Source organism: Alligator mississippiensis, chromosome 1, assembly GCF_030867095.1.
Source record: "Alligator mississippiensis isolate rAllMis1 chromosome 1, rAllMis1, whole genome shotgun sequence".
In the NCBI taxonomy this organism is placed as follows: domain Eukaryota; kingdom Metazoa; phylum Chordata; order Crocodylia; family Alligatoridae; genus Alligator; species Alligator mississippiensis.
The window spans coordinates 296,473,545-296,499,252 of NC_081824.1; the positions used below are offsets into that span (position 1 = coordinate 296,473,545).

The 25,708-nt window shown below is 42.4% G+C and overlaps 1 long non-coding RNA gene across 1 annotated transcript in view; it reads left to right on the top strand.

Moving 5' to 3' along the window:
• The first annotated feature begins 12,651 nt into the window (after window positions 1-12,651).
• Window positions 12,652-25,708, top strand: part of LOC109280309 (uncharacterized) — a 32,160-nt gene continuing 19,103 nt past the window's right edge. The window contains exons 1-2 of the long non-coding RNA XR_002086589.2: window positions 12,652-12,712; window positions 13,483-13,666. This is a non-coding gene — a long non-coding RNA (uncharacterized LOC109280309). The remainder of the gene's footprint in view (window positions 12,713-13,482; window positions 13,667-25,708) is intronic.

The window sequence follows — 25,708 nt, forward strand, 5'->3', positions numbered from 1 at the left end:
AATAGTAAATGAGAATAGATACCCCTTTTCAGGTGGGTTAATTGAGGGCATCTTTTGGCACAAGCCCACAGTGAAGCTTAGACTTGCACCTTCTGATTGGTAGCAAATCTCTTTCATGGTTTGATAGCACTCCTCAACCTCTCCACTGGTGGCGGGCAAGCTCCTGGAAACACTAGATGGATGCTACGTTTTTATTATTAACCTCCAAGGCCCTGGAATGGAGAAAGTGCTATACGAGAAACTGGTGCTTGTACTGCCATTCAAGACTTTACTTTTATTTGTTTTCCATATTTCCAAACACTACCCACCAGCAGTTTGTCTGCCACCATTTTTCCATAAACCCAACCCAGGATTCTCTACCCGGCCTCTCTTCAGAACAGGTTTTTTTTAGGACAAGGCTGCACTGAAAGCTTTTGAATGCACAGTAGTGTCATTTTAGGCTGCAAATTTTAGAAACTTTTCTATGCTAACAAATGCCCTAGTGTCGATGTAGTTAGCTCATTTCACTCACTGAACCTGGATAAAATATACCAGCAAAAGCATCTCTTGCAACCACAAGATGCCTGTACTAGGAGGGCCCATCTGTATAATGCTACGGACAAAGCTTTTAAGTGTATGCTATGATTAAGAACTTTTTGTTCCTGCAGTGCTTTGGTAGAAGTCAGTGAAACTTGGACTCCTATCTCTGTTAGGCATTTCTGAAAGCTCCTCTCCAGAGCATGAAGGGAGTTAAGTAGTTCCTAGCTAAAGTCAGTAATTTCAGGAGGTATACTATACCACCTTCTGTAACATTTGAAAAAGACAGCAAACATTTTGTTGCTGATTATTACCCTTTTTTTCTTTTATTTCTTTAATTTTGTGACATGGTTTAATATGCTTTTCTTCTTTTCCTTTCTCTTGGTCAGGCTGAAAAATCTACAGTGTTTGTTCCATGATGTACGTGGAAGCTGACCACCACTCTTTCAAGGCAGTCTGCTGCAAGTTTTGTTAAATCCCATCTTCTTTGTATGGCAATGTGTGGAATATTGTTACCCTTTTATACCAGTTATTTTGAAGCTTATTTTGTGTTTTAAGGTTTTTATCTTCTGTTTTTGTAAATGTGAGAGAAAGTGAGTACTCAAGATTTCAGAGTTTGTTACCAAAGTCATGGAAAATATGTAAAAAGTTAATTTACTTCAGAGATCCATTTAACTTCCTGGGCCAATTTATCAGTAGATACTTTAGCAGCAAGATGCTATATGACAAAGTTCAATTTCTTTTCCTAGCACAGACTGAATATGTAAACCCATTCAACAGCCCAGCTGCTAATAAATGATGCTCATAAACTACTGAAATGTTCTTTGAGCAATTAGTCTGGTTTTCAAACATAGTGAACAATTGCTGCTCCTTTTGATTTGTCAAAATGTATTGATTCTAATTTTTTTTTTAAATCAGGCCAAAACGTATTGAATCTATAGTAATTTTTTTGTCCTTTACCAGACTTCTACCACTTGTGCTAAAGAAGTAGTTATCTTTGCTCTCAGTAGTAGGCAGCTATCCTTTACATGGACCTGCCACTCCAGGTGGATATAAGACACACTTCAGAAGCATATTGTTCTTATTTGTAATTCTAAATATTACATTGTAGGGTGGTTTACACTGATAATACATCTAGCAATAAATGATTCAGAATTTGGCAAGATAACAAAGAGTATACCAGTGCCATAAGCTCTTCTCTTTTTCAACCATATACAAAACAAGATGAAAAATTTTGTTTTGCTAACTACAAACCTTAATAACATTGAAACTACTGAACTGATTTTCTTAAAACTCTTTTTGTGCATTATACAAAATCCAGAAGACCAGGCAGGACTGAACTGAAGCCAGAGTACTTATACTGTTTCCAAAGTATACAAGGCCATGTAAGAAAATCCATATTGTACTATTAGGTTGAAACAGGTGCATAACAACAACAAGAGAAGACATACAAATGAACAGTTAGCATAGGTTTCCAACTTCTAACCTTCTTAAAACTAGGATATGCCTAGGTTGCTGGCTTGGCACATGTTATTAGCCAAATCCCACTCTCATCCATATATGAAAAGTTAATTCACATCCAAGGGGCAAGACAATTCCAAGCTGGCATCCTTTCTTGAAGTTGTAGGGCAGAGCCCATGTTGAGCTCTATTTTGCCCTGTTGGCTTTGCAGTGTAGACCGAGCAAAGGCATGGACCATCAGGGCTCAGACTCCACTGCCATTCTCATAATGTTCTGTGCCCATATATTCCAGCACTTTTACCCACCCACTTCCTTCTTGCCTTCTAAATAAATCTGCCATGTTATATAGCCTTGCTCAGCACTTAAGCCTTCATTTCCAGGAGGACAGATTAAGTTTCTGAACAGCCCTGCCTAACTCTATCAGACAGCATTGAAGATACCCATCCCCCAAAACACTGCTCATCTGACCAAAAAAACTCACCTGAGATCATGACTTCAGCAGAGGCTCTTGTATGAGAGCACCTTGGAAGCAGTTGCAGATATGGGCATCTTCTGAACTTCCATGCAATGCAACAATCAAATCAGGCACCTGAAGATCCTATATGGCAAAGCCAAGAACAGAAACAGTCAGTCCACCAACACATCCACTGTATGGTCTATGCACTTGCTACTGCCCTAAGCTCAACCTTCCCTCCTTTCTCCCCACTTCTTGACTTCCTCTTGAATAAGGACTGACTTGCTTACAGAAAGAAGAATGGGGACAGGACTGGCAATAGAGGAGACAATGGAGAAGCACCAGAGATAGAACATGGGGCTGGAAGCCCGGGATCAGCCTATAGGGTGAGATGGGCTCTTTGCTACCCAGCATCTACTTTCCAATGACCTGTTCAGGGAGACCCAAGTAACAAGCCCAAAGACAGACCAGCGCAAAGGATTACATCCACAGGTTACTTAAGCCCACCTGCCATCTTTTTTCTTGGTATGGGTAAAACTACTAAGAGGGACAGATTTCTGAGTTCTGATCAATAAGGTTATTGTTATGTAGAAGGGCAGACATAACCCATCACTCTCTGATGTAGGCTTGTACTCTCATCTCAGATCTCTACGCCCTGCAAGATCCTGTCTTTGCTGCCAGCTTCCCTGTAGCCATTCCTGCTCTCTCTGGGGACCAGGGCTTAACTTATTGAGCCCAGGTATTCCCCTTGGCTCAGTGAGCTGCCTGCTCCTCTATGCTGCAGGTTACATCGGAGAGCTGCTCACTCAATAGCTGGCTAAAATGCCACTTGTTCCCCTCAAAATGCAGCTCTAGCCTGCTGCTCTCTCCTTTTAAAGTAACAGGGGCTTTGGCACCCTGTTACACTCTCATAGATCCTAAATTGTTTTATAGGAGTAGATTCAGATAAGCTATGTCAAGTCAGGCTAACCAGCTGGGCTAAAGAAAACAGAATTCAAGCAACTCCCAGGGATGATGGAAGAGGCTGCAGGAACAGATGGCCGTGGCCACCAGCATCTGAGACCCCAGAGGAGCAGCCTCAGCAGCAGGGGATGCTCTCTTCCCCTTAGAAACAGGTAAGGGGACCAGGGAGAGGGTAAATAGTACAGAGTAGAGCCAAGTGGGGTGAGGTCCTGCCCTCTTTTGGCACCAGGTAAATCACTGGTTCTTAATGTTTTTAGCCTCAGGTATCCTCTATAATTTTTCTAAATTTAGATTCTAAATCAACGATTCTCAACTGGGATGCTGCTAAATTCAGGTACAGTATGGGGGAGGGGCCTTGAGGCTAAAATGATTGAGAACCACTGCCTTATTCAAATCTTTCTGCATTGCCAGGTTTGGGGAATACAAGGTATACCTTCCCCCCAGTCCTTTCCCACATTGACCCAGCTTCAGGGGTGACAAGCACACATTCTGTTTTACACAGTATTGATAACCATGAAGGGCTATATGGGGGGGGGGGGAGCGGGGGTGCAGGGGTGTACCTCCCACACCATACTTTGATTTCTGCTCCACACAAACTTTAAAGCCAACTGCCTGAGAGAGGCAGCAGCATTTCTATTGAGGCAGCACTGATGAAGTCAAATGACTGCATGGCTCATTTTAGTCTACCTGATTCCTGCTAATTTTTTTTTCATTCTATAGGTTTTAATGATCCTTTCTCTTTTTTAAAGATCCTGGTGGTCCACTATTGACACTAGCTTTTCTTCTGCAACTTTGCTGTCTGTTAGTCATTCCTAGTAATGTCTCTCTTCTATTTCACAGCCCTGTAGACTGCTTTTAGCTCTATGTAAAAACTTTAATTAGGTATGGTAATATTAACTCAGGTATGGAAGTGACTGACAGTGAAGTATTGGCAGAACTTTCAAGACACTCAAAAAGACTAGATTTTATTTTACAAATCTGAATGAGATGCATAGATTTAAACTATAATGACTATGGGCATGTGTAGACAAAGTGAGGAACAAGTGTGCACAACACTTTAAAGCGTGCTAAATGCTTTTGCACTGCTTTAATGGTGCTGGTGTTTGCACGCATCGGCAGCGTATTGTGCATTAATTCCAGCCACTGTAGCATATTCAGTGGCATAATGCACCTTAAATGACTTTGGGACACAGCAAACTAAATCACCTCTGAGGAGTTTTAGTTTGCTGCCCTACAGCTGCAGAGTGAAGCACCAGGCTCCGTACGACTCAGGGACTGTGCAGACAGCATGTGCAGGCAGCCTTGCAGCAGCCCGGGAAGGCAGGCTCCACCGAAGAAAAAAAAAAAGCAGTGAACCCAATTCCCCCCCACCCCCAGACCTTCCTACCTGCTTGAGCTGCGCAAGGATCCGGTCCTTCCCTCTGTGGCTGCAGTGCCCCCTGGGATCACCTGAGCGGGGTGCCTGCAGGTGGGTGCCGCTGGGGGATGGGCACTGCTACCGTGGAGGGAAGCACCAGCCCCCCCCACACCACCCTGCAGCTCAGGGACCACTCCGCCTGCCAGCAGCTCACTCTCCCCTCCTCACCACCAGGGAGGCACATAAGACATGGGTGTACGTGACACGGGGGTTTACTTCACCCTAAATTGAAGGGGTGTTTTTAAAAAAAAACACCCCTTCAATTTAGAGCCCCCGTTTCATCTACACATGCCCTATAGGACTAATAAAACAAAGCTTTTGACTATTTTTTTGCCTAGTTGCTTATTTTTTTAAACTTAATACACTCTCTAGCAAATTAGTGCACAGTCCAATAGTTATATTTGTTTTTTGCTTTGAAGTGAAACTGAATAATATAGTGCTAGGCCCCTACCATATTGGTAAGGCTTCTGGTTTCTCTTTAAGTAGTGAACAACGTGTGTTGTATTATGTGTGAGGATGCACCATGCCATCTGTACTCCTCTTATCAAAATCCTAAATCCACCCATGTAATCATGTCCTTTGGAGGGAATAAGTCCCCACTTGCCCAAACTGGTAACCCCAGATCTCCTCAGCACTTCAGCATCACACCCCTTGCCGGTGTATCCCAAATTTCACTATGATATGAGAAATGAAGTAAGATGATGAAACAGCTTTAATTGAAGTGTGTGCAACCTGCACCCACTAAAATAATATTTACATTTGCCTAGTCATGATAAATGCAAATCATAAACCAGGTATAGTCATCTTTCTTGCCTGCCATTCTTATTAGCTCACAGTTCTTCCACCAACTTTAGTACACCTCCCACAGCAAGTTCAAGGTGCTTATTCTTTTCCAGGTTCTGCTCAGTATCATCCTTGCTTACATCTCTACTTTCATTGAGTTTTTCTCTATTCTAGGGTTGCTTGGGACATCCTTAGGAGCATCTGGAACTTGCTACTGTCAGAACAGACTACCTTTATATTTTCCTTTAATACCCACTTGCTTCAGGGACCGTATTTGCTACAGCTTTGTACAACACCAAACAACATTAATTCAGTGATTGTGTTTAATAACAACAAAAACATTCTCAATTTGTGTGATGGCAGCTTTAAATTATGAATCTAACTTCTGGAAGGACAGATATCCCCCTAGCTGGTTTCTCATGGCCATAAACTGATACACATCAAAAACATCTTCCTCCTTCTGCTATACCTATTGTTATTTCTTTCCCGCTCTGCAAAGCATTTTATGATTACCATTTGTATGGAAGTCATTTTGTATGAGAAAGTTATACTGCATCCAGCCCCTCCACCCCAGCTATTCCACTTTTTTGCAGATGAGAAAGGGAGTTCTGAGAGTGTTGTGCACGGATTCTGGACTTGAAATCCAGCATACACATTTAAGCACTGAATTTGGTCCCAAGAATCCACCAGTCTGCCTCAGATCCTCATGAAAAAGGAGACATTTGCATGTAACTGTTCCTTTTGATCTTTATACCGCTGGTACTTTTTAATTTAAATGCTTTATAAATAGTTACAGATTACTAGACGGGCAGCAGGACTTTCATCCCAAAGTGTTATATAATGCCCTGAAGGTCTTTCTATTTTATTAGGGTGTGTACCACTCACAATTAATCTAGAAAAAGATCATTTAGCTCTGCTTCAGAGTCTGGATACTATCAAATACATCCTCTAATGCAAACAGAAGTACTCTCAGGCCATAGTACATATTTAGAAGAGACAGAAAGAATGCACAAATCAAGATGATGGGAAGTTAATAAGGCAAGAGTCCCAGGTGTATAAACCTGCCAACAGTATTTGCACATAATACATGTTTAATATATATGGAACTTTTCAACAGGAAAGGTTACTATTACAAGTCTAACCTTTGCAAATCAAATAAAAATACAGTGGAATTTAGAGATGGCTGGAGTATTAAAAAAAAATAAAGTTTTGACTGATTCTCTGGTATAAGATCTTGGCATTTGGAGAAGACAAAAGTCAAGAAAAATCACATCTCAGAACTGAAGGTTTAAAGAAAGCACAGCTAACAGTTAGAAGATGTAAATGCTGTGAATAGGAAGCTTGTCTCCCAAACATTCCACAGGTCTTGTTCAAAACTATATACATTTTTTTAAAACTGTGTAAACTTATTTTCTGATTAAAGTCCCAAGCTGAGAGCCCACAACTCCTGGTTGGAAAATGATCAATAAATAATGCCTTCTAATACTCCCCTTCGGTACTAACTAGAGCAGCCCTGTGAGAGTTTACAAAGTGGTTGAGCTCACACAGCTATGTGCCAGCCCAGCACTGCTTCAGCATGCTTAGCTGCAGCCCACAGGCTAAATGGAAACCAGACTGGAACCTCTCCAGCCCCACAGGGCTATCCTTCCAGAGGGTCTGCAATTAATTAAGGCTGAAGGGGAGCTTTGAATAACCCCTCTGTGGAACAAAATACACACAGTCAAAACTCAGCTGACAAACACAACAAAACTGACTTCATGGCTTCTTATGAGAAAATCATTAATGGCTAGAGAAATGAAGAAATACTTTGTTCAAGTCACTAGTGTGAATGCAATGTATTCAGATTACAAAGCGGTCCTGCCCTGTTATAATAAATATCATATAGCTTTAGCCATGGGTAACCAGGTGTATAAAAGCCAGTAATAACACATTAGGTTTTAAGTTAGCATACAGTACCTACTATTACATTTTCACAGAGTTCACTTACAAAAGGAATAAGCACTTCAATACCAGCAAACCTTTCCAATTCAACAAACACCAAAGAAAATCCTGTCGCCTGATGCACCACTACAGTTTGTTTTCAATTCTTTCTTCATGTTATTCTGTTTGTTTTCAATTCTTTCTTCATGTTATTCTGTTACATAGATGGGTTTTTAAAAAATGAATAAAGTTTAACAAGGCAATATCTTTCCTTTGCATTAATGAAATGCACGCTGTCTCAGAGTCAGAAGAGCATGCTGAAACACAGTTAAATGTTGGTTAAGTATTTAGGCATTAAAAGAAAAAAAAGTCATATATAATGTTTTTAAAAGAGAAAAATTTTAATTCTTACCTAAAACTAAGAAACCTGGAGGAGAATCCAGATCCCAATCCTGAGTGAAATTCTAGGGACAATGTTCAGGCCAGATGACACAAGAACATAATCTTTAGGGTCTATGAATCCATAATATAGCCTAGTAAGGCAGAGTATTTTGGACTGTCTATTAATCAAAACTGCAAGACATACAGAAAAGTGTAAGTCTGTTATTCATAATATATGCCTATGGTATGGGACTAAAGTTAATGCTGGTTACTGCCAGATATGATGCAAGCAACATGGGGCATGGCCAGAGTTTGTGCAAGTCAATGGACAGTCTCACTGATCTCAAAGCATTTTGGATCGGTCTCATAATGGGTGAGCTTCCTTTCCTAGAGCCAGATTGAAAGCCCAGATAGAAGCAAGAGTCAGTGGCAGACCAAAGGGGGGGGCCTTCAGAGTTTTTATTGCACAACGTGACTAAGTATTGGTACGAGAAGGATTGGCCGGGGGGAGGGGGGGTGTGCAAATGCAAACATTGGCCCCCGGGTGCCCGGACACCCACGGTACATCACTGGTGAGATTGCTCTTGTATCATTCCAGCCCTCACTTCTGCTAGCATGTCCTTAACCCAGCCTGCATCTCCCTTGAGATGAGGATGCCCAATTCATTGCCCTTTCTGACCTAACCTAGGATTCAAACCGAGGCTTCCAAAGCAGAAAGAGTGCAACCTCACCAATTAACATCTCAGGCACACATCTAAGCAGTTCTAGACAGTACCACTACTGATATCCAACATGCAGGAAATATAAAACTATTACATCAAAGCAAAAGCAGCACAGTAATTTTCCAAGCATATGTCATATCTCTAAAATAAATAAATTCAGATGAACATACTGTACTTGCTTTAGGAGCTGAAAACACAATTGAACCTTATTTTCTTCAAATTTTGACAGCAATTAGGAGTGACTTTTCCAAACTCAGCTCCATCCTTCTGGAGACCTGTGTCAAGCATGTCAAACCTTTTAAAAATACCACCAAATAACTGTTCCATTTCCAGAACATGTAATTAAAAAAAACGACTGTCCACCTAAAAAACCCCTAAAGCCTCATTTTACTATTGCTGTCTCTTAATGGTTCCAAGACATAGCTTGCTAAGGAGATGAAAGCACAGATTAAATATCAGGCTCTATGGGCTATATGCAAAATAATTAACCATCACACAACTGGCATTGTATAAGCCCCCTGTCAAAGGTTTGAAGATTTTGGTGTGGTTGTCTACCACAAGGGATACTTATCAAATAACCTTGAAGAAGAAATGCCATCTCCAACTCTTTGTCTCACCCAGCCCACCTTACAGACACTGAATCATTCTCTCTCTCAAGGTAGACCTGATAAAACAAGGGATGTTCTTAAACTCCCACATTGACTGCTTTTATAGTGTTGCAAGGTGATCAGATATCATTCGGATGTAAGTGGAGTATGTCTTGAGAGAAAAAATGAATGTCTACTGATTTCCTTCTCCACCACCACTTCTTAACAATATCCTAATACCCTCGTGCCTTGCACATTCCTAGAGGCTGAACAGCCAAGAAGTTCAGTTCATGCCTCCAGAAACACAAGTTCAAGCTCTACTCTGGACTCATGCTGAAGGCTGTCCCCAGTCAACTGAACTGCAAATGGGTAGCTAGTCTTCAAGCTAAGGAGTCAAAGGCAGTGGCATGTGTGCCACTGGCTACAGATATTGGTGTTGTTAACCACTCACCCATGGGCTGCTATGGCTGAGCAAACCTTTGACTTTGTCATGAACTTTGTACAGTAGTGTTGCTGTTTTACAAATTCTGCTATTAACAATTACGCTATTGCAATTAGCACTAAGACTCTGAAACTGGAAAGAAAGACTTTCAAGAAACCATTTTGCACATGTAAAACAGAACTGCAGATTTGTAAATGCATGGGGGATGAGATCATCTGTGGCAAACCACCTTCCCTCTTCATGTTGCCCAGGCACATTGCATTATCCTCTATCATCACCAGCTCTGCTTCCTCCTAGCTGCATTTGCTTTCAAGTGCATATAAGTATGTGAGTAGCTTCCTAGATCAGGTTTCTCTCTCCTCTAGAAAAGGGTAGTGAAAAGACATTGACCAGTTCCCGTTCATTTAGGGTTAGTCTACACTGCTTCTTTCCTGTGCCTGGAAACACTGCTATGAAGCATGCCCCGCCAACTTGCTCCTGCTCAGAACATGAAATCCCAGGAACGGAGACAACGCAGCTCCCTCGGCGCGTGTCAGTAAGCCTGCTCAGGGCAGAGAGTTCTGGGGGTATGCTCAGAGCTGCTGTAAGACAACTAGGGATTTGGTGTGTGCACAGAGGGGACAGACCATGGTTAGCAGCAGCCAGCCCAGTGGAACAGCAGTGTAGACATACCCTTAAAAGTCATGACTAAAAGTGTTAACTACAGCAGAAGTTTGAACACTTCCTAGCCTGAGGAGCTTGTTAGATCACTCAAACACCCCCAATTTACAAACATATTTCTTGATGCATCAGAATGGGAAAATCAGTACCAAAATACCTCAGTTCCTCTGGTCTCACACAATACTTCTAAGACCGTGTATCCCAAAGTGCCATTTTCACCAGCTATTTTTATCTAACTTTTGACTGGCTATATAGCTATAATAAGCTTTCAGTTCTAAGAATCCGGGTAATCAGCTACACCCTGCAGAGCCGAGAGTGATCACTGCTGAGATCAGAAAAGCTTGGCTTTCCCCTCCCCAGTCAGCCCTGCAGTTTGCAGGTTTTGGAAGAGCCCAAGAACAATTCCTGTCTATTGGCAAGGAGATGGGTTGCCATTCCCGCCCCATCAGAGTGTGTTTCAGTGTCTCCATTTCTTCAGGTCAAAAAAAAAAGACATAATTTAACATACAAGTTTCCCCTACTAAGGTTTGGTTTCTAGGTATTCAACCCTAAACACTTGCACCTAGGGTTTCCAACTCTGAATCTATTCCAGGAGGTTTCCACAATGTCAGTGTGCCCACAACACACAGCCTGAACATGCCTGCAATGCTGTTGCATATCAGTTATGGATAACAGTATGTAGATGTTACATCAGGAAGGCAACCACACATCACTATTACATTTTAAAAACTCACTAGACTACTGTATAAATTGAATTCAACATTTAATATTTTAATGAATACCCTATTGTTTACCTCCTGGGTGACTCCCAGAAGTCTCCTGGACATTTAAATCTAGTTTCTGGAGACTCCAGGGCAATCCTGGAGGATTGGCAAGCCTATTTGTACCAGGACTCCTCTTCTTCAAGGATTTTATAGTCTGTCTGGCTCAAGGCTCCACACACTGTTCCTCTGCCCTCAGCCACCTATTCTTTCAGCCCTATTGTACATCTGGGCCCTGGAGAAGCAAACTGTAGCTGCTTATCTTTCTAGCATCTCTCCCTGCCTAAACACCAGACTGCCTTTTAAATGTCCCACCTGTCCCTCAACCCTCCCTTACTCCAGAAGGCTTGTCAATCTTCTCTCCTCTTGAAACAGCAACATCTCATAATTCGGAGGGACTGATACTCCAGCCTTAAACAGACTGCAGGATTCATAAGTAGAACTGGTCAGAAAGCAACTTATTTTCACAACAGATTTTGAAAGGAAATGTTTTAGCAGAGATGTTCTGGTATTTTACTGAGAAACTGAAGATTTTTCAGCTTGCCTTTTTAGATGTGTTTCAGAATCGCCAACATTTTTCCTCCTTTTTGCAGGTGAGCGGGTGGTAGCCACACTTTGCTCCCTATAAAAGACACATATGGCACAAGGCCAAAATTAACCCCTTCCTGTGGTTTGTGTCTATCGGTAGGTCAAACAACAACAGTACATGATCTTCTATCTGAGCCTTCTCCCTAAGTAAACTGCTGATTGAATTTCCACCAAGACCTCCTTATCTCCTAGTCTTAATCTCCTCTAACAAGAAGGCCATGCCATCTCTCTCATGTCCTAGTGGATATAGAAACTTACTCAGCATGTCTGTTCAATGCTATAATTCTTACTAACAGTGTGTGTCATTGTGTAAACTCTGCATTCCTATGCAGGGTCAGATGACTGCCAAGTTGATTTTCTCTGAATTTAGCTGCAGATTTCAGTGACCTTTACAAAATAAGTCAAGAGTGTTATTTCTGCCTTGGGACTGAGTGATATGTACAATCTTTTTTCTGATCAGTATTTCTCTCTCTCTTTCCCTTACCGTCCTCCCCAACACACCTTAAAATGCAGCTGAACTGATTTTGCTCAGACTTTCCAGGATGATTCACTTCTGTCTGAGAGAGGCAAGCATGGAACATTTCAACCCAAAAGCAACTAGTTTGACAAAGGCATGTGCAACTGAAAAGGCAGGTTGAAATGGAAGCTAGATCTCAACTTAAGTATAACACAGACTAACCATTCTCTCTGTAAGGGCCTTGTTACACATTACACCGTGAGCTGCTCAAATGTTGATCAGTGTTAGTACTAGCTCAAGTCTGAAGCAGGGACCTGGAGGGCTAAAGGGTAAGAATCCCCCCTTCCCATTCTGGGCTTCCCACTTCCCCCTGGGGCTCCCCCAGTTCTCTGCCCCCACTATTGCTTGTGGCTCCCTGCACTGTCTGTGCAGGGGAAGCAGGCAGGAAGGGGTTAACCTGCCTGCCCAGCCCCCACTGCCACCTTGCTGCTCTTTTTCAGGCTGAGTCCAGCCCAGAGAGCAGCAGTGGTGGCAGCAGCCTGGCAAGCAGGTTAACCCATCCCTGCCTGCTTTCCCAGGACAGACAGCACAGGCATTCAAGTAAGTGGAGTGGGGGGCAGCAAGCAAATACCTGGGGTGCTGGGGAAAGGAGAGGGGGCAGTGGGCCTAATCTGGGCTGGCAGGGGATGGGAGTAGGTATTTATACTAATTTGTAGTCTACAGTGGTTATACCTTAACATAAAAGATCTGAGAAAACTTAGGCTGGGGTGTCATAACTTTAAGTCACCTCGGGCACTTTTACATGTGCGTCAGGGGTGGGGGGGAGGAGGGCCTTTAATTAGAGTGCCTCCAAGAGCTACCATAATTAAAGTCCTGCAGCACCTCATGTATCAGCATCCCCATCCTTTAAAATGGCATTGGGGGCACTTGAACTAAAGCTCATTCAATGAGCTTTAGTTCAAGCACCCCCACCACCATTTTTAAGTATGGGGACACTGATGCATGAGACATGGGAGGCTGCTGGAGCCTGGTGAGTAGATTACACATTACACGGTTTAATGTTGAGTCTAGAGTGGCTATACCTTAGTGTAACAAGCAGGGTAACACATATCAGAGATAAACCTAGGCTGGAGTGTCATAACTAAGCCACCTAGGGCACTTTTGGAAGCAGATTCGATTAACTGAGTCTGCTCCGACGTGCTGTGATCACAGCATGTCAGAGCAGCCTCCGCACTTGTGTACAGGCAACCCTAAGAGTTTAAGATTAGTTTCAGGTGTTAATATGTGGACAATCGTGGGATTAGGAGCTCAAGGAGCTGCCTAAAATTAATGTGCAACAAGGCCATCACTCAGACTTTTATTTACTGCAGGTTCTTTACAGTTTCAACAGTTCCAGCCATCTGGCCTTCTTCAGGAAGATGATAAAAAACATCAGTCTGTTTAAAAGTATTTTTTGGATGAAATCGAATGTTAGTTACTGCAACATATTGTATCCAAAAGCCAAATGAATGATGCTAAGAGGGAAATCAGAGGAGCTAAAAAAACAACTATCTGGTAAGTAGAGAGGGGCCGGGAGGAGAAACAAAGACCCACTGAGCCATCCTCTAGCTAGCCTGATATTGTATCTCAGATAACAAGCATGACTCAAGTTTCAGAGCTCTTTGGGAAAGACAAGCTGTCTCACTCAGTTCAGGGAACATACACATGCACATTATGAAGAGTAAAGTGGCAGGAGAATGGCATATTAACTAAACAGTTTTATAGGAGGAAAGGGGCTGAGAACTAGATATAATGGCTTAAAACTTCACAGCGATGTTTTTAGTCAGCAAGGTCTCCCGATTAAACTCTGTATAGTATCTGCCTCAAATGCCTGGAAAGAAGCCCCCACATGTTTGTCCAAACTGTGCCAGGCCACTTACTGCCAACAATAAATAAATGTTTACATTTATCTAAAACTGTAATAGTCTATCACAACAATTTCAAAGCAATTATTTCCTTGTGCAAAAATGTTTTCAGTGACAAGTCAAGACATTTATTGGAATTGTGGTCACAGGGGATTTCTGTTGTTTATGAAGTACAGGAAGAAACCACTCATGGCTCTTTAAACTTTAGACATTTGTTACAGTGCCATAAAACCCAATTTTGCTTACATGACCAAAGCCAGATAAGATAGTTCTGTTCATTTCAAACTAAGCTAAACATAATGGCATTAAGAAATTCTCAGCTCCAACATATGTTAAGAGAGATAAAGTAATGGATGGGACAAACTGTTTCTGCTGTTCCTGGCGTGGCCTCTGAAACTTTGGACATTCAAGGACCCATTCAAAGATGACATTCACTGCTCTATTCCATAAAGTCATGCCGTTGGTATCGCTTCCATGAGACAAAAAGGTCCAAAAGTCTCCCTTGCACAGTTATCTTTAAAAAAAAGTCCCCTGCATGCCAGAAGCCCCCGCCTCCTGCAACTCTGAGCTTTTATTTACCATTTCAGAGAATTTTTATTGCATTTGCTTGTATACCACACTCATCTTTCCCCAAAAATTCAGGTCTCCAAAACTGAGGGGTGTATCTTAAGTGGGGAAACTGATTTTCTTCATCAAAATAGACATATGGAGACTCTGCTGCACAATGGCTGCCAGGTAATCTCTCTCATCCAGCAAGCAGGAGATGTGGAGTCTGTTGTTAACCCTTTCGCAGACACTCTCAGATTGGTAGCAGTGTTTGACAGCTATTTTGCAGCATAGCCTCTCCATGAAAAAGCCAGCTCTAGGTTGGCTCTTTTCTTTTTTCTACATTCTGCCTTCCAAAAATAGTATGTGTGTCTTATTTGAGACCATGTGGTATGCAAGAAAATATGGAATGTGTTCCTATGGATATATAATGTATTCTTTACCATATGTTTATTATAAAATGCCCCCCAACACATACACACACATGCACGTGGATCCAGCCCCTCCAAAAAATGAAACACATTGTTTTTGAGAAAGGCTGCACTATCCTTTTTTGACACATCCAAAACTTTTTTTTTTCACTTTATTCCTTTACAGCTGAAACTAGTTGCAGAATACTACCCACATTTGTGAATAGTTTCAGCTGCTCTGAATTTTGGGAAATAAAGATTCACTGAAAAAATGTTCTGCATTCCATTAATAAAAAAGGAGAACTATTCGATTAGTCATTTAAAAAAAATAACACATTTTCTTTTCTGCAATAAACTATGTATGTAATAATTGATAACAAAGAAGAACAGAAAGAAAGCCACATGGAATTGTTTGTGTGTCCCAGAAACAGCATGTTATCTGGACAGAAACCTTGCTATCAGAAACTACAACTTGACCACCAGAGTTTGAAAGAACTCACCGGGTATTCTTCCCACATTGAATGCTGGAACATACTGTAGTTCACACAAAAAACTCTCTTCAACTTTGATATAAGCAATGCATATACTGGGGCCACAGACTGTAAAAAGAAAGGAGTTTTCCTAGATTGGCAGTCTCTGAGCTGAGACTCTGTTGCCTTGCTCTATAATTTGTTGTTGGGGGACACTAACCTGGAGTGCACACTACATTGAATATGCAGTCCAAATCAAAAGCAAAAATAAGGTAGAGGTTAAAGATAAAGGAAATTTTCTACCCCTAGCAAAAAAAAAAACATAATAGAAAAGCATTCACAAGTGGGCTTATTTTGACCATAATTTTGTATGACAATTCAGCACAATGTACTGCTTTCTTTTTATCTGGGAGGCTTTTGTGGAGCATGCATTCAGTTTGACACATCACATAACCTGTTCTGCTCCAGTTAAAATTAAATCCCTATTCTAAGAGTGAAAAATTAACTAAAGCATGTGGGATGTTAAATGTGGCTTTGTACAAGCACATTAAAAAACTGACCTCATTGTTTCTTCACCTCCTGCGTGCAATCAAATTCTGATCAAAGTGTGGAAGAAGATATCCTCTTCCAGAAAGTAATAGTTTTCTCTCTATCGATTATAGGGTTCACATTGTATTCCCAAGGTTTACACATCTCTCAGACAGACGCTGTAGTAACATGTGCACAGACTGCAACTGGTTTCATAAGAAGCATAAACCTAGGAGGGGCAGCCAGAACAGAGATTGTAACAATAAGCAAATAAGTAACATTCATCAAATAAATAGAATGTAAGCAAGAATCTTGTCTATAATGCATATACCACCATTATCGCTAATATTATTACTGAAATGGGGTCAGTGCTGCCTAGCAGTTAGAGATCTCACTCTAGTGAGACTTGGGAAACTTGATTCTATGTCTGTGCCTTTGGCTCACTGATGACAGTGACCAGGTCACTCTGGGCATTTTTGTACATGTGTTGGGATGTAGCATTGGGTGCTTTTAATAAGTTAACTGTGCTAATTAAAAGTGCATGCACATCACGTGTATCAACCTCGTCATGCATCCCTGCACTGGAGAAATGGCAGCAGGACACTTTGAATTAAAAAGCTCATTGAACATGCTTTATTTCAAAGTGCACTGCTGCCATTTTTTTCAGCGTGGAGATGCACGGGCACGCTGATACACATGACGTGGCATAATGCTTCAGAAGACTCGGTTAGTCAATGTGTTGGAACAGGCTCCGCACACACGTGTAGGAGCCCATTATCTTTCTGTGCCTGTTTTCCCATTTCTAAAACAAGAATAAATTTCTTTGCGATGTGCTTTTAAATCTTCTCATGAAAAGTGCAGAGCTTGGTATCATCGTTAATGCTCGATTAATTGTGTCTGCTCCATTGAGCTGGATTTCACAACTCCCTTGTATCCCATTGACTAGACAGAGGCAGGGCTGAACTATGTTAGCTCAGGTGGCTCAGGAAGACCTTTGACTCTGAAGTTACAGTCTATGGCTAGGTACAGATGTTACACTTAATGCGCGTTAAGTGCACAGGAAGCATTTTAAAGCCATAACAAAACAGACCTTCACGGCACTTAAAGCACTTTAAAAATGGCAGATCCTGCTCTAAGTTAACCTTCAATGGATATAGTTAAACTAAAGAACTCTAGAGCGCTTTTTTGAATGTGTACCATATCCATCACACTTCAATGTAGATTGCATTTTGCTGCCACCTCAGGGCCCCTCACTGGGCACCTTGCTAGCCTCAGCTGGTACACATCTGCTCTGGGCAAACACTGGCCCAGCCCCACCCCTGGGCTGTCACAGAAAGGAGAAAGAAAAGGCTCTGTCTACTCCCTCCACAACCAGGCAGGGGGAAGTGGGTGGGGAAATGGAGCTTCTCTGCCATGTAAATCAGCCCCCCTATTCTATAATTTTTTTAGAGTGAGGCAGTGTAAATTTCTTGGCTTTTATGTCATCCTTCCAGACAATTATCTGGTAAACTTTCTTTCCATTGCCTCCTTAGGCTTTGTACAAACTGAACCTCTGAAGTAAAGGGGGGCATTGTATATCAGTTATCCCATAAGAAAAGTGAAAGATCAAAGGTCATCACAAGAGGAAATTTGGGCTAAGCACTCCAGGTTTCCCATCTCCCTCTTCAGGAAGTGCCACAATCCCAGAGTGCCATGAAGTCTTGTTTAACCTTTGAACTTATCAAACAACACTCAACAAGCACTTAGATCAATTTTCTCCCAAGATACTGAGAAAAGAGAGACAAAGAAGCTGTACTCTCTTTTGGTCTAACATTTGAGGGGCTAGAGTAGCAGCATATTCAGATTTCTCCTAGGTTTTCAGAGTGATTCTTTATTTAAGAAGAGATCTGCATGTTTGTAGCCTAGATGTTTAATGTAAATTTATACAATCCAGACAAAAAAATATTTTGCCAATCAAACCCTTGAAATGGACTCATTACCTATTCAAGTATATCTTATAAAAAAAACCACGTTGTTTGTGCTGGCATATATGATCTGAATGATCAAAAACAGTTGCAATTCTCTCATTTATTTTAGACATATGGAATGAGATAATACTCATTCCACCTAAAACACAATAGCCACCCAGATGTAACTTGGGGATATTATAACTCACATGGTTTGGTAATAATCACTATATTTACAGTCAGAGGTTTGTTTAAAGAAGTTACACCAAGGAAAAAGTAGGAAACAGTGGCAGAATATTCAGTAATCTCCTTTGCTTCATAGTAACAGATACATGCCTTTTATATGCCATTTTTAGAAACTAAACTCTCACAATATTAGAATCACAGACGAAATAAAAGAAATGTAGTCAATGTTACCATTGAATGTTTGAAAGACTGTTTCTAGGTTAGCTAACAGCATCTCCAGAGACAAGAGAAACAGAGTGAGGTTCATGCCCTTTGGCTCACTGGAGTAGGACTGGCACAAGTGAGTCTGGGTGTGTGGGTTAGGCGGATGAAAGGATGATGGAGCTGTCTTTCCAGCGTTCCCTTTACCAGAGAATTTCATGATGAGAAGCTACAGTAAGCAGAATTCCAGTGAGTCACTATGGTGTTTCTGCACATTATTTGTAATAGGACAGAAAAATCAAGTTTCACACATAGGACTACTCAAGTACCAGTACTCAACTTCAGAGGAGTAACAATGCAGTTGCAACACACGGGGTCAGTGGCAACTTTCATCTGCCCCTGTGATGTTGGTGTGATGGTGAGGCTACATAAGGTGTCATTTTTCCCCCAACCCCCAGGAGTTGGTGCCCAGGTTGGCTGCCCTAGTCATCCCATTCTAGTTGCTACTGCTCAGCTTTTAGGTTGCAGCTAAGAGATTGTTACAAATGTGCTTGAGAAAAATGGAAATACTTTCCCAGCTGTCTGGTTCTTCGGTGCTTAACACCCCAAGTCCTAGAATGTTGTTTATTCTCCTAGACTATTTTCCCCCAGACATACACAAGAGACAATGCACCCTGCAGTTGAAGCATGGTCTCTAGGTAAAACTTGCTAGTCGTAGTATTCTATGTTCTATAGCTGGGAAATTTTACATCTGAATGGCATCTATGACTAACCTATTTGAATGTCAATGTGAAATCATACCGAGTAAACCATACTCAGAGCTGAAAAGATTGGGTTGGAAATAAAGGGTTAAATTCAGTTCCCCATTACACCAGTGGAACAAGGAGCTAGTACTGGAATCTGGTAAACACGAAGAGTGAGGCAGAATCAGGCTCAAGACTCTTGATAAAAATAGGTAGGATGCTGACCCCTGCCCTGGGTCATGTCAGCCCTCCACCCAGAATAGCCTCTAACCTCTGCTTCCACTGCCTATGTAGAACATTGTTCTGGCTATTTCAGTATAGCCCTTCCAGGCTCCTTCCCAGTGCTCTTATCATCAAAGGTCTCCTTTCTAAGCAAACCCTCTTGCTCAGGGAGACCACTGGCAACCTTCCTCCACTCACTTGGGAAGAGCCCTGTGGCCAAGGTCTTTTCTCGGTACTCTCCTTCCTGCAGACTGAACAGGGTCTCAGACTCTTGCCATCTAATTAAAGTGTTTTGATACTTGCTTTTTTTCTTAAAGCCCCAACTCCTGAAGTCACAGGCTTATACAATGCCCACATTTAAACAAATTTAAAAAATGTAATTCTGCCCCTCTTGAAAACATAATCCCTGAAGGTTTAAAAGCCAGAGCAAAAGCAAAGTGTTACATATTATTTTTGCAGGGGTTTGGGTTGTAGCCGTGTAGGTCTAAGGACATAGGCAGACAAGGTTCCTTGGGTGAATTGGATATCTTTTATTAGACCAACCCAAATGGTTGGAGAATAGTTATTAAGCAAGCTTTCGGGTTCAAAAACCCTTCGTCAGGCTAAGGAAGCTTCAGCAGTCGGTGTGTGCTCTTCCTGGATGGAATCATATTATTTTTAAAACTCTCATGATTCTTGGAGGGCTTAACTCATCATTTCCTCCTTGAAGGAGCATAATGAGCAAGGTATTACTCTACAGCCCTACCCCCACTTCCCAGCTAGGTTTATTAACCCCTTGTGACCCTCCCAGGGAACTACAAACTGCAGACTGGCCGCCCTTGAAAAGATTAGATCCAGGCTTTTCCTAAAAGAGACAGCCTACCCCATGACAACTATTACAGTTTACAATTTTGCTACTGTAACATATTGAACTATTATTGAAGAATAAACTTCTTTAAAAATATTTGAAGATAATTAATATTTTCGAAACTTTAAGACCCTCTGATGAATGGCTTCCTATAAATGTAAATTGCATTCCAATAACCTATAGTATTAGACAGTACAGCGCAAATAGTGAAAAAAGCACAGCGTAGGTCATCATAATGATGAAATATCAAACAGTTGTCCATATATATTGAAGCATAAGTGCTCACTGCGTACAGTAGCACCATTCCTGAGACAGCTCAGAATTGTTTTATTCTGCCTCTTGTTTTGATAAAACTGCTTCCCAGTTGCAAAAAGGAAAGACAATATGCAGCAACTATTGTTGAATGGAAAAACACTCCCAGAGATGATCTCAGTAGCAGCCCAGTGCAGGACTTAAGGTCAAAAGCCCACAAAACTTGGTGCCTACAACCCCAATGTTGCTAAAAGCATGCATAACAAAGTTACAGACAAAAAGGAAAAGGGCCAAGGAGAGGCCAAAATTAGTATGACCACCAAGCTAAAAACCTCCAAGACCTAAGAGCAGGAGATTGCATCAGAATCAAACAATGTAGAATCATGCTTTTGGAAGTAAGCTGCACAAACTGACCAGGTAAATCCTCGCTCATGTAAAGTAGCAGTGGCTGGCTATATATTTCACAGGAAGTCTCATGAACATTAGGGCCTGAGGCTGAGCCTCCTACTAGCCCCGCCCACCCTTCTATGTGTTTGGCATTCACCCTGGCTGGAGGTCACTAGCACAGGAAGTCCACCAGTACTCTATTTCTGCTCTGATCCTTCTGTATACTACACTCTGCATCTATGACCCGTAATCAGAACCAAGCACAAAAAGGAGAGAAAAGTAATGGGAAGATAGTTTCTTAAAAAGTCTCAATTAAAGCAGAGCCCACTAGGAAGCAGTCTGCCTGTTACTTGTCTCTCCTGTGTTTTGAACATAGCTGCGGCAAGGTAAATTAGACAGATAGAAGTGGCTAAGGCAACCTTCAGGGACAATTAGCATGCCTGAAGCAGAGAATTTAACAGCACTGCTAGGGTATACACTCAGCACCGTCATACATTGCTTCATCTCTGAGATTTGGCATATAAGAAGTGGGAGCAAGCGGGCAGGGTATGCTTCATAAGTGTGCCCTTGGGTGCAGCAAAGAGACATGCTCTTAGAGAGCACTGCTTTCAGTATGGTGTGGAGAAAGAAAGACATCTTAAATGTTTCAATGGCCTGGAACTCTACCTTTATACCTGCCTGGGTGATGAATAGTAAAAAAACCCCTTCATATTTTGGGCCTAGACAGGACCACATCAGCCTGGTATAGAGATGCTGCATAACAAAGCAATGTGTGACTTATATACAGTTATCAAATTTGGGTATTCAACAACAACTTTAAGAAAAGGCCATCATTCTGAAGTTGATTTGGTGACTGAATGGGGATTAGGGAGTAGACTAGCCCATATGAATAGTTACATTTCTATCAGAAGGTGCAAGCTGTTCTTTTTCAGTTGATGTTGTGTCCTGTACAATGCACCATACAAAACATGTTTTTTTAAAAGTTTGTCCAGCTGTGTACAGCATAAAACTTTCCAGGAAGACATTTGGTCAGAGGAATACTGTAGCTCTATTCACTGCGTTTAGGGCCTCTGTTGCTTTGCTGTCCAAATAATACATGTACTGCTTTCAAGCTGGTTAAAAGGAGTTAAGTGGAGGAGGGGAGAGAGAGGGGAAAAAATACAACCACCTGAACACCCTGGATGAAACTTTAGCAGCCAAGCTAAGACTCGAAACCAAATGTGTATCTTTGTTTCAATGCATTGAAACGTATTTTTGCTGGGTTCTATGGATTATTATAGCACCTAAGGTTTTCCAAAAACATCAGACAAGTTTACCACAGAAATTAAGCTGTCTACCATCTGTAAAAGATTTAGCCAAGAGTTTTCTTAATTCCCACCCCCCCCCCCCCCCCAAAATACATTTAGCTTAATTCTTTTAAACGTTTTGCCTATCACTCGAATCCATATATATCAGGCACTGGAGAGTTGGCAAGATTTTTGAGGGCAACTTTTTTCTTCTGAAGGATTAGTTGTGCATTGGTGAGCTGAAATTTTATATGCAGAGTAACACTCTGAATATGAATTATTTCTTGGGAAACACTGCACCTATTCTTGGGAAAGGAGAAGTAAAAACTTTACTTGGAAATTCAGCTGAGGAACTGGGATTAACACCCTTTATTCTCGTCCCAAATGGTGACTTATTTTCAGAAAGTTTGACCAGACTTTAATTTAATTTCTGCACTACATTGTATTTAGAAGCTGCCTGCAATTAAATAGGTGCACTCAGATAATGACAATACATACCAGTCAGAACTTTTAAGAAGGGAAAAGCTTGTATTTTCTCAGCAGAATTTAGAATACCTTGTGTCCCAGCTAAAACTGTCATGGGAAGGCCAAACAGGATTCATTATTACTTCCTATTAAGGTTGCTAGCGTGTTGATTGTTTCCACTTGTCTGTTTTACCTGAATGTTTCCCCTTCACCCAAGTCTTTCGTATTGAACTTATTCCAAAGGCAATAAGTGTCATTTCACTCTCTCAGCCAAACCCAGATTGCTTGCCCAGCAAATAACCAACTCATCTGCAGCATGCAACTTTTCCCTAAGTATTTATACATTTATTATGGCTTATGGTATGGTGCTTCAAGAACCTCGGGGCAGTGAGCTGAAGGAGCTTTAGAAATAAAATGATTTTCCCTTAAGTGTTTGACAACATAAAGTTTGCCAGTGCGTAAACACTAAGGGATTAGCTGGATTAATTTTTCAGCAGTGATTTTGGGAGACTGGCATTTGGGTGCCCAACTTGAAATGCTTTAGAATGACTTGAGTTTCATATTGTGCTGAACATGCCCGCTTGGTACCACTCAGGGTGGGCTTAAAAAGCCGAATCACCAAAAAAACCCTAATCACCTTGAAAATTTAGGCATGATTCCCTGCACTAGAGAAGCTGGCATCTTTACACCCATTCTAAGCATTTGCACACACTAAATGATAACAGCCCCAATACTTTTTAGGTTGATCAGTAAAGAATTGTTTAAGTAGCAATTATCATTATTACAATGAGCCAAGAAAATACCTCATTACCTCCCGCAGGTTTTGACAGTCTTTAATCAATTAGACATACAAAAAACTAGAACTCTTGGTTCCAAAATGATACCTTTTATTAGACCAACTGGAAAATGGCAAGGAAATTGTCCTTTCTGCAAGCTTTCAGGATCAAAGTCCCTTCGTCAGGCCCTGGGAAAAGTGTAGATGGTACAAGATGGTAAAAAGTCCCCATAGGTAGAAAATAAACTTCATTTTTGCACAGAAGGAGCTGAAGATGGAAGATTGTCCCTCTGGGTCCATGAGAGTGTCTTTGAGCTGTGTTGAGTAGCTCTTTGATGTGTTGATCAGGTAGAATTCCTTCCCTGGAGGTGTCAGATGGCAGGCAGGGAGGTTAAAAAACTTCCTTGGTGTTCTGCAATGAAGTTTAAAATCCAAAAATTGGCTAAAATTCAGCATCTTCCCTGTTTCAGGAGTGTACTTGGTAGCCGTGTTGGTCTGAGACAAAAAGACATACAAAAATCTGATCAACACATCAAAGAGCTACTCAACACAGCTCAAAGACACTCTCATGGACCCAGAGGGACAGTCTTCCATTTTCAGCTCCCTCTGTGCAAAAAGTTTAGTTTATTTCTATCTGTAGTTTATTTCCTACCTATGGGGACTTTTTATCATCTTGTACCATCTGCACTTTTCCCAGAGCCTGACAAAGGGACTTTGATCCCAAAAGCTTTCAGAAAAGGACAATTTTCTTGCCATTTTCCAGTTGGTCTAATAAAAGGTATCATTTTGGAACCAAGAATTCTAGTTTTTTGTGTGTCTTTTTGTCTCAGACCAACATGGCTACCAAGTACACCCCTTTAATCAATTAAACATTTTAATACTAACATAAGTCCTTGGGGGACACATGCTACATAGCAATGTGCAAAACAATTTCCTTTCAAATGTATTATTTCAGGAACAAAGCACGGAGTAAAACATTTTTGTGATCCTGCTACACATTTATATCTAAGGCAGGGATAGGCAACCCCTGATATGTGTGCCAATTAGTGGCATGCGAAGACATTTTCCCTGGTATGCCAGGAGGCATGTGAAGAAATCGTTTAAATTTTTTTGTTTTGTTTTTAAGTTGCTGCTCTGGGCTCTCCGGAGCAACCACAGGTCCCAGCGCTACAACAGGCACTGGGGGCAGAGTCAGGAGAACACAGGCAGAGACATTGCCTGAGCTCTGCTACCCCCATCCCCGGTCCCTGGGCTGCGCCCCCCCAGCCCAGCCCAGCCCCTGGAGGGGAGCTGTGGGCAGGCAGGGCCGGGTCCAGACAGGCGCTGTGCAGGACTGCTGCGCTGGAGGCTCTCTGCGGGTAGGCAAGCCCTGGGCCTGGCTGGGCCTCAGACAGATGTATACCTTGTTCTACGTGGGTGGGGGCAGCACTGGGGCTGGATGCTTGGAGCAGGGTCTGGGTGGCATGGGGAGAAGCAGGTGCAGGCAGGCAGGCGGGGCCCTTGGGAAGGCGGCAGCCAGATGAGGACGGGGGCTGGTTAGGAAGTGGGGGCTGCTCCAGGCCTCTGCGGGCTTGAGCCACAGCGGGCAGACAGGGGTGCCCAGTTGTACCCAAGGTGGGGCCCAGCCTGGCCCACACAGCTCTGCAGGGATGGGCCACAGCCCCCTTGTGGACGAGGGTACGCTGCCTGGCCAAGGCAGGACGCTGGGCTCAATGGGCTCTGGGCTCAGTCTCCCTGCATGCTGGGCACAGCGCAGGCAGGGCAGAGCTGCCCCTGCTGCAAGGGCCTGGCAGTGGGAGCCCACCAGGCTCTGGCAACAGCTGCCACAGGTGGCGCTCGGGGCTGAACCAGCCAGGAGCCTGCAGCATAGCAGCCTTGCACAGAGCCTGCCCCAGCCCCAGCCCCAGCCCCTGAAGGGGAGCTGTGAGGGGGCAAGGCCAGGGTCCAGGTAAACCAGGGCAGCCATGGCAGCTGTTCCTGGAGTCCGGGAGGGCTCCTATTGTCAGGCCTTTGCACTGGGCAAAATTAAAAGGGGATGTAATGAGGGCAAGCTTACATGGAGACTTACATCATAAAGATTTACATCCAGAGGTCACCTAGGCCAACCCTCTGCCAGAGACAGGATCATCCCTATTCAAAACACCCTAGACAAATCCATTGTCCAACCTATTAGTAATATTGCACAGTCAACCATGACACAACCACAAGACACAACACCATAATCTGCCACAGGTGAAGTGGGTGGAGAAGGGCAGCCAATGTCCAGCTGCTACAAAGGCTGTTAAAAATATGCTTAAGAGATCCAAGGAAGATAACCATGCCCCCTCCCCACTGCTATAGAGGAAGATAACTCCTCCCCGCCAAGTCTGGACCAACCTGATCATGGAGTAAAATTCTTTTGGATTTAAGTCGCAGGAGGAGCATTGGT